This window comes from Mauremys mutica, chromosome 13 (genome assembly GCF_020497125.1).
Source record: "Mauremys mutica isolate MM-2020 ecotype Southern chromosome 13, ASM2049712v1, whole genome shotgun sequence".
Taxonomy (NCBI): Eukaryota; Metazoa; Chordata; order Testudines; family Geoemydidae; genus Mauremys; species Mauremys mutica.
The window spans coordinates 12,462,874-12,475,558 of NC_059084.1; the positions used below are offsets into that span (position 1 = coordinate 12,462,874).

Genomic DNA, 12,685 nt, shown 5'->3' on the forward strand with positions numbered 1-12,685 from the left:
TCTCAATTGTACTGCTTCCAACTTCTTGTGATCTCATAACCCATTAGATTTCCAGTCATCCATGGAGTTCTCCAGCGAATAAAGGTTAGACAAAACCTGAAATGTATCACTTTAAAAAAAAAAGCAGGAATGACAATGTCTTTAAATACGTACACAGAAGACAAAGACATTTGAGGCTTTTTATGCATCACAAAGCAGAAAAGAAGAGCTCAATCATATTGTTTTCCTTTGTGTATCACCTTTAATGGATTAGCACAGGTGTTTGTTTAATTGTGATCCTTTGGAAAAATGCATAGTTCTCAGTGGCCCCACACAGCCTCCTTTGTGGCATGTTGCTCCATTATCAATCTACTGGTGAGTTGTAACACTGGCAGGAAGAATTGGAGCTATGTGAAAAAATTTGCACTGCTGGCAAAAATTACATCAATCAAAACTCTTCACCTAATGCACTCTGTCATTTATAATCACACTAATCAGACACCAGTGAAGAAGTGCTGTCAGCATCAAGCATCATACAATATCAGGTCCCAGCAGAAAGTCTTCCAACTCCTCCAAACATGCTTCTCACTGCATTTTCTAAACAGTTGATAGTGCAGGTGTATTTGAAAATTGAGACAGGAATTCAATCAATCATATCACACTGTCATTCCAGGGCAAATACATTAAATATACAGGGTAGTTTTAAGTGGCTCACTTTTCCTTGCAAAATTGTGCGCACAATTGCATGTATGTGGCTGGATGCACAAGGCACTCGAATACACATGTTAATTTAGGTTGCTAAACAATTATGCTGCTACCCTAATTGCATAAAAAATCAGACTATTTTTGCATACTAATGTAGGTGCATAAGTCTCCATCTAACTTTAGATATACAAATGAGTTTCCATTTGTATATCTAAAGTTAGATGGAGACTTATGCACCTATATTAGTATGCAAAAATAGTCTGATTTTTTATTTTGAAAAATTATCCCTCATGTTATTCAGTAATTAAACTGATGCAACATCATGCAGCAAGCTCAAATTCAAACCTTGATTTTCAGGCATACATTCTGCAGGTCTGTACATTTGTGTCTACACTAGTATTTCCCCTCCTTAAGATTTTCCAATATTGCTCCTAGCAGTGCAGCTATGCACTTGTGGTAGTCACTGTAGGAGCACTACTAAAGATGGGCAGTTGCCATTTTAACCAGGCGTGTTCTCTAACCCTGCTTCAGACTAGGCATCTTGTCTATAGATACATTCTTACATAGGAAAGAAATATATGTAGGATGAAGAGGTACTTCTTCCTATTCAATGTGGCAGGAAAGTCCTTTGTCAGAGAACTGCGGAGCAAGTACCCACCTTGGCAGGGCCGCCCAGGGGGAGGGGCAAGAGGGGCAATTTGCCCCAGGCCCCGGACCCCACAGGGGCCCCCACGAGAGTTTTTTGGGGCCCCTGGAGCGGGGTCCTTCACTCCCTCCAGGGGGCCCGGAAAACTCTTGCGGGGCTGGGCCCAGGAGCTTTTTCCGCTCCCGGTCTTCGCCGGCGGGGGGTCCTTCCACCCGAGCGGAAGGACCCCCCACTGGCGAATTACCACCAAAGCGGGACCCACCGCCGAAGTTCAGCTCGGTCCTCGGCGGTAATTCGGCGGCGGAGGGCCCTTCCGTTCTGGGACCCGCCGCTGAAGTGCCCCGATGACCCGCGGTGGGGGCCCTCCGCCGCCGAATTACCGCCGAAGACCGGGCTGCACTTCGGCGGCGGGTCCCACTTCGGCAGTAAATCGGCGGCGGGGGGGCCCCCGCCGCGGGTCTTCGGGGCACTTCCGCGGCGGGTCCCAGAACGGAAGGACCCCCCGCTGCCGAAGACCCCGGGCCCCCGGAATCCTCTGGGCAGCCCTGCACCTTGGAGCGAGAAGGAGCTGAAGAACACATGAAGGCCGTGAACCTGATTTTTCACTTCATTACCCCAGTGAGTCATGTTAGTGTAAAACTGAGGCACTGCAATGAAAAATCAGGGCAGATATTTAGAAGAGAGGCCCTTGAGTCCACTGAGTCTTATTTCTTAGGGCAGGGGTTCCCAAACTGGGGGTCGGGACAAGGGGCGGCTCTAGCTATTGCGCTGCCCCAAGCAGGGCATCACGTTGCGGGGGGCGCTCTGGCGGTCGCCAGTCCCGCGGCTCCGGTGGAGCATCCGCAGGCACGCCTGCGGCAGGTCCACCGGAGCAGCTGGACAACCGGACCCTCCGCAGGCACGTCTGCAGCAGGTCCACCGGAGCTGCTTCCTGGCGGCATGCCGCCCCAAGCGCGCGCTTGGCGTGCTGGGGTCTAGAGCCGGCCCTGGTTGGGACCTTTTAGGGGGTCATGAGGTTATTACATGGGGGGTCGCGAGCTGTCAGCCTCCACCCCAAACCCTGCTTTGCCTCCAGCATTTATAATAGTGTTAAATATGTAAAAAAAGTGTTTTTAATTTCTAAGGGGGGGGGTCGCACAGAGGCTTGCTATGTAAAAGGGGTCACCAGTACAAAAGTTTGAGAACCACTGCCTTAGGGCGTACCTACACAATATAGCCACAATAATGCAGCTGCAGAGGTGCAAACTCCTGAGGTAGACATGGTTTCACACCAGGTCAAGTTGCACCAATGCAAGTTATGGTTTACCTCCGAGAACCGGACCTACACTAAGGGCATGCACTGGTGCAGCTACAGGACTGTAGCTAAACCCTGATGTGATAGCATTGCTTATTTTAGCCCCCGAGAGCAAATTAAACTATGCCAAAAAAAGCACAATTTGGTAATATAATTGTCTACACCGGGGGCTTTTGCCAGCACAGCTATGCTGGTCACAAGTCATGACCCTGACTGACCTAGCTGTGCAAACAAAAGTTTGTAGTGTAGCCCTGGCCAGAGACAAGCCTTGCCCTGCTTAATAATGGTAGCATTTAAATAGCCACTGTGAACCTTTGAAGTGAACGGAGGGGAGGGATGAGTTCACACTTGCATTGCTACCACTATTGTTTGTCTGGAGACAGCTTTCTGCAAGGCTGGGCTAACAGGGTAACAGTCCATTGACTTGTCTAGATAACACTATCTGCACAAAGGAGGGGGCTAGGAATTTCATTTTTAAGGCCAAATTTCTGGCCCTGGCCTCCAAAATTCCACACCCAAATCTGTGCACAAAGTTGGTCGTGCCTGTAAAATTGGTCACACACATTGTGCACCCCCACAATTACCTGCACCTGCAAATGCAGATCCTGTATGGACAAACCAGAGGGGTGCCTCATTTCACAGACGCAATCAGTACTTTGCAAATAAGGAGGCCGGTTTGGGGAGTGGCTGAAAATTTGGCACTTGACATTTCAGCTTGGATTCTGCAGGGGAAAAACTTGGATTCTTCTTCTTTTTTTAAAACCACACACACAATTGCTGATATCCCTGCCAATGGGTGTGGTAGCAGCACCCTTACAAATTAAAGATGACATTTGACTATTGTATGAACTAAATTGGAATCTGATGTGAGAGAAACTGGCTCTGTCTATGGTACTTATCTGTCTTCCGTTACCATAGTATCTGAACATCTCACAATCATGCATTTATCCTCACGCAACATTCCTGTGATGTAGGGAAGTGCTGTTATCATATTATCACCCTTTTCAGATGAGAGAATTGAGGCACACAGACACTTAGGCCTAGTCTGCACCACAAAGTTTTAGCAGCATAGCTTTGTCGGTTATGAGTGTGAAGAAAAAAAATCACACCCCTAACCGACATAGGTAGGATGGCAGAAGCTCTAGTATACATGCAAATATACTGGTTAAAAAAAGTACTTTTACCAGTATAGCTTAGTTCATTAAGGAAACTGGTTTAAACTAAACTGCTAAATGAAGTCTTTTGCCAGAATAAGCTGCATCTCCACTGGAGGAGTTTGTCAGTATAGCTCTACCAGTATATCTATATCAGCAAACCTTTTTAATTATACAAAGATTAAGTGTCTTGCCCAGGAAGTCTGTGGTAGAGCTTAATAGAACCCGCATCTCCTAAGTCCCAGGCCCTTCCCACTGGACAATCACTCCTCCCTCTACATCAGTGGCATGTCTGAAAAAAGTCTTCAGAGATACAGATTTCAGAGTAGCAGCAGTGAAAGGGTTAATGTGGTTGACATTTGAAAAGGCCATGCTTGAAAGTTAGCACTTGATTAAGAGGAAGAGTGAACTATAGAGGGGCTCCTCTGATATCAAATAAATAACCACTATCTGGGCAGGACAACGCTAAAGGAAAAGAGGAGGCTCAGAATCTGAACTGCATGCAGCGTTGTTGTAGCCGTGTGGATCCCAGATATTAGAGCAGGGGTAGGCAACCTATGGCACGTGTGCCGAAGGCGGCACGCAAGCTGATTTTCAGTGGCACTCACACTGCCTGGGTTCTGGCCACCGGCCAGAGGGGGCTCTGCATTTTAATTTAATCTTAGGGCTTGGCTACACTTACAAATTTGCAGCGCTGCAGCAGGGTGTGAAAACACACCCTCTGCAGCGCTGCAAATTGCGGCGCTACAAAGCGCCAGTGTAGTCAAAGCCCCAGCGCTGGGAGCCGCGCTCCCAGCGCTGTCCGTTATTCCCCACAGGGAAGTGGAGTACGGACAGCGCTGGGAGAGTTTTCTCCCAGCGCTGGCGCTTTGATTACACTTAGCGCTTTGAAATGCAAGTGTAGCCAAAGCCTTAAATGAAGCTTCTTAAACATTTTAACAACCTTATTTACTTTACATACAACAATAGTTTAGTTATATATTATAGACTTATAGAAAGAGACCTTCTAAAAACCTTAAAATGTATTACTGGCACGCGAAACCTTAAATTAGAGTGAATAAATGAAGACTCGGCACACCACTTCTGAAAGATTGCCGACCCCTGTATTAGAAAGACAAGGTGGGTGAGGTAATAGGTCTCCAAGTTATTCTGTGTAAGCATGAAAGTTTGTCTCTCACCAACAGAAGTTGGTCCAATACAAGATACTACCTCACCCACCTTGTCAATCTCAATAGCAGCACTTCAAAATATAGATAAGGTGTTTAGGGGCACAGGCAATGCTGGAGAGAGAAGGATCAATGCTCTGCTGAGCCTCTGACAGTGGATTATGAGGTATTTCAGGGGAAGGAGACACTGTCCCCGCACATGTACTAGGAAAATTCTGCAGTATTATACCATACAAGCATATTTCTTCCTGTCTCCAGGTGGTGATCAGGTAAGTGTGAAGACCCGGTGCTCCTTGTCATTGCAAATGCTGTTCTTATTTATCTAAGTACAAATTATCTTTTGAACTTTTTACGAGTTCTTCTGAATATATCAGTGAGTTCCACAAGTTCACATTGCTATAGGAACTTGAGATAGATTGAGAGCTACATTTCAGATCTACTTTCTACAGTAATACCTGGAAAATGACTGGTATGAATTAGAGAAAATGTTCTCAGGAGTACCCAGATATTTATTGAGGGATCATTATATGTCAAAAGAAATATGGCCTAATAGCTAGAGCAGGGGGCTAGGAGTCAGAACACCTGAGTCTGTGCCTGGCTCTGCTACCAATTCTGTCGGTGACCTTGGACAAATCATTGAAAGGGTCACAATCAATTTAAAATTAGTCAGTTTAAAAAATGAGTTAAAATAGTTTCAGGAACTACACCTGCCCAAGGCCCTTTGCTAATTTTTGTGGTTTTACAATCACTTAAAAAAATTATCCTGTGTTGCAATATGAAAGACCAACCAAATAACACAGTCAATTGACTACCCACAAAGTGCCATCAAATGCACAAATTAATCTGAAAAAAATATTAGCAAAAATAATCTGTTTTATGTTTCTCTTATGGTCCTCGTAGGTGTTACTTGTACCAGTGTTCATACAATTTTTTTTGAGGCATAAGTGTGATTGTTAAGTTGATCAATATCCTTTTAACTTTGTGCTCCAATTAATCCATGTGTGAAATGCCTCCTAGTGCTCTGTGATCTTTTAGTGAAAGGAGCTAGATAGCATAAAGTTCAGGTATTACACACCTCATCTGCTGTGGCCCAGTGTCTCTAGTCAATACATATTAGCTATGGCTGCACCTACATCATCTGTGTGGGTCTTTTTCACCACATAATGGGGATGTTTGTACCAATGTAGCAATACTGGTGCAAACTCCTAACAGATGCAGCCACACCAATGCAAACACTATATTACACTGGTGAAGCGCATCTGCACCAGGGGGTTACATTGGTACAAATATCCCACACACACACACCCGCCTCAGCATAGACAGACCCATATAGCAATAGGAATCAATGTATATTAGAACCTTAGGTGTATGTATCTGAAGATATATGTGATATACACAGTTATGGACATGCTATCCAGGTGTTAAATTCATTTATGACAAGAGTCTGCAATTTGTCATCTACTTTTGAACACCACACGTGTCTTCCACCTAATAACGCATCTTGCTGGGGCTTATTCTACATTCCAAAGTTCAGAACAGCTTCCAAACTCTCTAATCACCTCTCATGTATGGAATTTTACCCTCAAAATTACTCCAGCCAGAGGCCCAGGACAAGTAACATTTACTCCTGTACTAGTGACAGCTTTTCTATACCCACAATTGTCAGGACTTTAACCCCCACCTTGAATCTCACATCATGGCAGAGCTAGAAATTGGAGCTTTATACTATAGGGAAGAGGAGATTCCAGCTTCCCAATGGGACACAGCACTTGCTTCTAGTCCTGCAAGGTACCAAGATATTATTATTTAAAGTTGTGACATTTTTATTTACAGTAAAGCTATTTTAGGACATTTTTAGAGGTTTTATGCTTCCCTCTGAGCCCTCTACAGTAGGTCACATGTTAATGAAGGCACCTGGCTTTACAGGTGTTGTGTAGCATTCTCATTTGGCTGATCTGCATAATCACTCCTGGCTTCACCACTCAAGAGTAACATCCCAAACTAAAGCTGCTCCAAAATGTTATCCCACCCCATGTTTTATATATATAAAAACATGGGGTGGGTGAGATAAAATCTTGTAGCAGTATATATATAATATGGACTCCAAACTGCATAGTGGAATATCAGCAGTTCAGAAGTTATTTAAAACTTTGGAAGTGATATAAACTAAACCAGAAAAAGGCATTCTTGTGCTGGAATCAGTGCCCACCCAGGAGGTTACACTGGGTACTGGAATAGTAATGCTGGTGTATTTCTCCATGGAGACAAGCTCTTATTCCCTGGAACAGTTTAGTAAGAAAATACGAGATAGCAGCTAGCTAGCTGTTTTAGTCTCCTGAAAGTTTTGATTCCATAAGATGAAACACATCAAAGCTGGACAGATAGAATCAAAAGGTGCAGCAAACTGTCTCCAGCTCTCCAAACTCTGGGCAAACATCCCTTCGTGAGCCTGTCAGTGTACGCTTGAGATAGGTTTCACCTTCATCTTGAGCTCAAAAGCATGAAGTGGGCTTTCAGTATTCCCCAAACAGGGAGCAGGAAGGAGGCTCTGACTACACAGGAAACTTGACCAGAACAGCTATTGCAGAATAAGCTATAACCATTCCAGAATTGCTATTGTGCTTTAAATTCACACCCTGCCTTATTCTGGAGTAACTTCCCCATTTAAATAAGCCCTTACAAGAGAGGCCAAAGGAGATGTTAAATCATAAAAAGCCCTTCAGCTTCAACCTCTCAGGTTGAGATAAACCCTAAGCTCCTCAATAATCTTTACCTTGTTGCCCTACCATGTGTGACAGCTAAAACTGCCTTGTGTTCACTAGGATTTTACCTCCTGTTCATTACCATATGTTAGTTAACATGAGGTAAGAACACACCTTTTACTCCAGTGAAGACACACTCAGTAGCAGCTTTTTAACCAGTTCACCAACATGTCTGTAAAATAGCCTGAGTCTGGAGCCCTAGCTCTCAGCACCCCTTCATTGCAGTACCAATTGGGTGAATGGCTGGAATACTGGAACATGCCTAATTTCCTTCCCCTTGATATTACCAGAGTCTTGATCTGACAGCCCAGGGGAAGAAATGCAAGCCACTTTTGTTTTACCTGGCTTCATGTTGATTAGAGTCAATAATCAGGTGAGGATTTGGGTTTTTAATTGTTTGTATGTGATAGGTAGTAAAGAGGGGGAATGGTCTATTTTACACATCTTTCATTGTTTGCAGAATTTTGTAACCTCCCTTTGATACTGTCACAGTGATTGGATATGCATTCATTAAAAAAAAAAAGTTTCTAGCCTTTGAGGTTGTGAAAATTTCCTTCCCAGTGTAAGCAAAACTAGAGGTGCCACCTTGCTGAGTCTGGTGCTAATGTCTCATTCTGTCTTGGCTCCAACAGAAGCGTCAACTATCCCTCTCCATCTCTTTGGAGGTCTTTTAAATGCAAACACCGAATACTTTGCACAAAAAAAACCCCACCCTCAAAACAGCCATTTTGTGTCATTGAAATGTATTGTGAAATATTTAAAGTTGTTAAATGGGTAATAATGAACAATGGGGAGGGCATTTCCTGGCTGTTTAACTGAAACCTCCTGACCCCACGGTCAGTATTGGTCGGTGCAAAACTCTAAAAACAAAGAGGGGGGGGGGGGAAACCAGAGTAAAATCGTTACCTTGTTAGGTGTTGCTCAAGGCAAGGTGCTTTGTTGTGTAACCAGTCTCTTCTCAGCAGGTAAAGACCGCAGCTTTTGTCCAGTGGGGATTGCCTCACACTGCTCTGGGCACAACAGGCTCAAGCGAGTAACTGCTAAGAAAGTTGGACTTTATGCTTCCTGTTCCATCAAATTTATATTCTATGAAACGATGAACACGTCTACCCTTTCTGCTAGCATTACTGTCCATTTAATAACGAGTCATTGCAAACATGCAGAATTGTGAGATCAACATTTTGAAGTGCTATCCCTGTTCAAATTTTAACTTACTGATTTAAAGCCAATGTCCTTTTTGTTCTGCGCGGACACTAAGGATCCCCTGGGACTTTTTCAAAGGGTAGGTATTCGCCCCTCGCTATCTTTGGCTTTCTCCTCTTCCTGCTGTACAATGCTGGTGGGCGCTTCCCCCCACCCCAGAGGTGGCTGCATTTCTGTGCTTTGAAGCATATCAGGACCCTTCAGGTTTAGCAAGACTATTTGAATGCAAATGACTGTTATTCCTAAGGGGTAAATATGCCCCGTACTATGTTGTGTGTCCCTAGATAGAGAGGCACCCAGGTGCAAACTATCCAGAGTTAGAATATTGCTTGTGATACATTCACTTTTTCAGTACGGCCTTAGGTCAACATTAAAACTGCTGGATCCTGTCTGATTTAAGCCGAAGTAGAAAAAATAGCCTGCGCGTTGCCCCATGTAGTCTATTTAGGTTACCACCACTGAATTTGGCAAACAAGCAACGCTCCATATAAGAATGCAACGGAACCAGCCTCCATCAGGGAGCCATAACGAAACACATGAGCAGGTTGCATTGAAGCTTGGAAACCCACCCCCCATCCCCCTTTTCACTGCTGGATATTGCCTGTTGTTGATTGTCAGGCAGGGCGTTGGCCCATCCAACTCCCCATCCCCCAATACATGAGTTACTGAGTATTACCACAGCAAATATCTTGTCAGATTTGTGAGATCAGAGATCTGAACTGATGACTAGTATGTTAGGAACTTCCCCCCTCCCCTACAAATTCCATATATATTCCGTCTGGACTTTGAATGCTGCTACAGCATGTCTTTTTCCAGCTGCAGGTTTGATGGAGGGGTGTGTGGAAAGCAGCACACTAGCATATGGCATACCTGTGGATATGGAGTCATTGTGGATACTGCTGCTGTTCGGGTTACAGGAAGAGTGTGGGTAGGTGCCAACATGGAGGAAGGCACCAGAGAGTGAAAGAGAAGTGTCAGGTTCAGACCTTTCAATGGGATTTGTGCTCCAAAGCCACTTAGGTGCTTTTGAAAATCTCACCCTTGGACGTGATTTTTAAAATAAGTCCTTTGTCCAAAGATGTCTAAAAATGTTTATTTCACCAGTGTTCAATACACCTGCAAGTATGTAAGTATTATTGCATCCATTTTACAGACTTGTTGACCAAAACTCAAACAGATGGGGGATGCCATGTCAGAGGACTCACTCGGCCGCTCCACCATGGTTAAAACAGGGCGATGTAGTATTAGATAGGACCTACTCACGTTTTAACCATGCTCCCAAATTAGGCTACTATCTTGGACAAAATATGAGTCAAAGACAGCGAAGTCCCCTCTACACTACAAGACAAGCATGTTGCAGCCAGGTCCTTGAACAGTGGTGTAGGGCAGCAGAGACGTCTTTAGAAAATGTTTGTCATTAATGTGTAGGTGGCGAGAATACTGCAAGATTGAGCAATTCAGGCAAATTACACCATTTTTACACCATGCCTCCCACCCAGTCACCCTCTGAGAAGTGTAGAGCACCTTGAGATGTGCTTCATGCATAGTAGGATTTAAGATCCCTGCAATATCAGTTTTTTTAAAATGTGCTCAAATAAGAGACACACACAACATAAATCAGTTAGGAATAAGGCTCCTACCAGACAGTTCTGCAATCAAATTCTTTAAAAAAATATTCTATCCTGTCTGTACAAAAAGATGAGGGGAAATGTAGCTAATCCTTTCTAATCCCTTACAATGCAGAACTATGATCACACATGTTATTGTGTGATTATGTGTCTTTGAGTGCTCGTTTAGTTACTTATTAAAAGATACCAACCGACTTCTGGTGTATGAAAAGGAAAAATTGCTTGATACTTTTTTTGCGTTTTCGAAAGAGAAACTATGTAATGCAGTCCATCCAGTCTCATCTCACAGTCACAACTCTTTAGTCATACACTGCTACCCTGATATAACGCCACCCGATATAACACGAATTTGGATATAACGTGCTAAAGCAGCGCTCGGGGGGGGGTGTGCACACTCCGGTGGATCCAAGCAGGTTCAATATAACACGGTTTCACCTATAACGCAGTAAGATTTTTTTGGTTCCCAAGGACAGCGTTATATCGAGGTAGAGGTGTATTGGGAGAATTCGAAGTTCTTTCACATGGAAGGGACTATGGTTTCACATTTGCTCAGGTTGGGATTGCTTGCATGAAAATGAGTGTGTTACAGACAGATGATAACTATTTTGATGGGAAGATGTGAAGTATTTGTGAAATAAACAATTCAGTAAGAGGGGTCGCTATGGACAAGCAAAGGCCTATCAGTCTGGGTACCTGGGACCTAATTCCCAACCATGTGACTTTGGGCAAATCCTTTCCTCTCCTTTTTGCCTCAGTTTTCTCATCTTTAAAATGAGCATTGGATTACCCGACTTTGGAAAGCATTTTGGGATCTATGCCTGTAAAGCTCTAGATATATACAAGAAATTCTTACATCATTTAGTGGTGCCTTTAATGAATGTTTCATGAACACAGATCATTTAAATTGTCTGTGATAGTCCCATGTGAAGGAGATAAAAGGGGCAGAGTGACTCCTTAACTGATCATGGGTATTTGTTTTGTTAATCCTTTTAATTTGTGTCTCTTTTTAAATAAACTCATCGTGGGAAAGCTTGAAAGGGAATGAGTTTCATGCAGATATTGAGCGGCATTTGGTAAGAGTGGAGCAGATTGCTTAGTGAGAAAGTTACAGAACATCCTTTAAAGACAATGGGTGAAATCCTCACTCATCGATGGCAAAATGTGGGGCCAGGATTTCACCCATGGAAAGACAGGTTAGAGCAGCTTATTGAAAATATTGTATAGTATAGTGTATAGTATAGATCGGGGTGGGCAAACTACGGCCCATGGGACCGTCCTACCTGGCCCCTGAGCTCCTAGCCCAGGAGGTTCACCCCGGCCCCTCCCCTGCTGTCCCTCCTCCCCCGCAGCCTCAGCTTGCTCACTCTGCTGCCGGCGCAATGATCCGGGTGGTGGGGCTGTGAGCTCCTGGGGCAGCACAGCTGCAGAGCCTGGCCTGACCCAGTTTCTGCGCTGCGCGGTGGCAGTGGCGTGGCCCGGCTCCAGCCAGGCAGCGCGGCTGTAGTGCCACCAGTGCTCCAGGCAGCGCAGTAAGGGGGCAGGGAGGAGAGGGAGTTGGATAGAGGGCAGAGGAGTTCGGGGTGGTGGTCAGGGGCGGGGATAGGGATCAAGGCGGTTGGGGGGAAATAGAGGGTTGAATAGGGGCAGGGATCCTGGGGGCGGCAGTCAGGTTGGATGGGGCGGCAGGGGGCAGTCAGGGGCAAGGGTTCTGGGGGCAGTCAGGGGACAGGGAAAATGGGTGGTTGGATGGGGCAGGGGTACAAGGGGGGCTGTCAAGAATGAGAGGAGGGTTTGGATGGGGCAGTCAGGGGACAGGGAGTGGGGGGGGGTTTGGATGGGGCAGGGGTCCCAGGGGTGGGCCGTCAGGGAACAGGGGGATTGGGTGGGGCAGGAGTCAGGGGAGGCAGATAGGAGGTGGGGGCCGGGCCACAACCCCCTCCCCGAACCGGCCCTCCATAAAATTTCCGAAACCCGATGTGACCCTCAGGCCAAAAAGTTTGCCCGCCCCTGGTATAGATGCTTGACATAGGGAGTTCTACTAGCTCGCCTAGAGAGTTCCGTTCACCCACGAGTCCAACCGGAGCACAGCAATCAGTGCAAATGTTTACAGCACAAAATATATATTAAGAATGTGAACATGATACAAGT

The 12,685-nt window shown here is 45.1% G+C and overlaps 1 long non-coding RNA gene across 2 annotated transcripts; it reads right to left on the minus strand.

Moving 5' to 3' along the window:
- Positions 1-260: 260 nt before the first annotated feature.
- On the minus strand, positions 261-9,352 carry LOC123347960. 2 transcript variants are annotated; one of them, XR_006573128.1, is made up of 3 exons: positions 8,922-9,352; positions 8,613-8,746; positions 261-386 (listed from the first exon to the last, which is right to left on the minus strand). It is a non-coding gene; the product is annotated as an uncharacterized LOC123347960 (long non-coding RNA). The 2 variants fall into 2 exon arrangements; XR_006573129.1 differs by having other exon boundaries at positions 279-367.
- Positions 9,353-12,685: the final 3,333 nt, after the last annotated feature.